Genomic DNA, 477 nt, shown 5'->3' on the forward strand with positions numbered 1-477 from the left:
ATTGAGGATCCCGCCAGCGTTAGGTGTGCCAAGAAGTCGTTGGTACGCAGGCGCTGGATTCAAAGGCGGCGCGCAAACGGCGAGCGCGTCCGCATCGATCGGTGCGAGCCGCTCTTGTTTGGTCCGTGGCCATGAAAATATCAAGTATGTTATACTTCGAGCAAGAAATCTAGCTTTAATCGAGTTTTCAGTAAGGCAATCGAAATGCAAATCACAATTTTTAGTTAACGGTCTCTTGCGATCCTAAATTCAGTAATTATCTGGAATGTAGCAGTAGCGTCTGACTGTGTTCAGCGGGTAAGCTGTGCTTCTGCTATGCCTCTTTAGCTCAGTGGCAGAGCATTGGTCTCGTAAACCAGGGGTCGTGAGTTCAAACCTCACAGGAGGCAACCAGAATTTTTGTCGAATATCAGCCAAAATCCACGGCATCGTTCTAACATATACAAAACCCTGATATGATAAGATTATATAACAGAC

At 46.3% G+C, this 477-nt stretch overlaps 1 non-coding gene across 1 annotated transcript; it reads left to right on the plus strand.

Annotated features, from left to right (window-relative positions):
* The first annotated feature begins 317 nt into the window (after positions 1 to 317).
* On the plus strand, positions 318 to 389 carry Trnat-cgu. The gene has a single exon. It is a non-coding gene; the product is annotated as a tRNA-Thr (tRNA).
* Positions 390 to 477: the final 88 nt, after the last annotated feature.

Source organism: Hyalella azteca, unplaced genomic scaffold, assembly GCF_000764305.2.
Source record: "Hyalella azteca isolate HAZT.00-mixed unplaced genomic scaffold, Hazt_2.0.2 contig5093, whole genome shotgun sequence".
Taxonomy (NCBI): Eukaryota; Metazoa; Arthropoda; class Malacostraca; order Amphipoda; family Hyalellidae; genus Hyalella; species Hyalella azteca.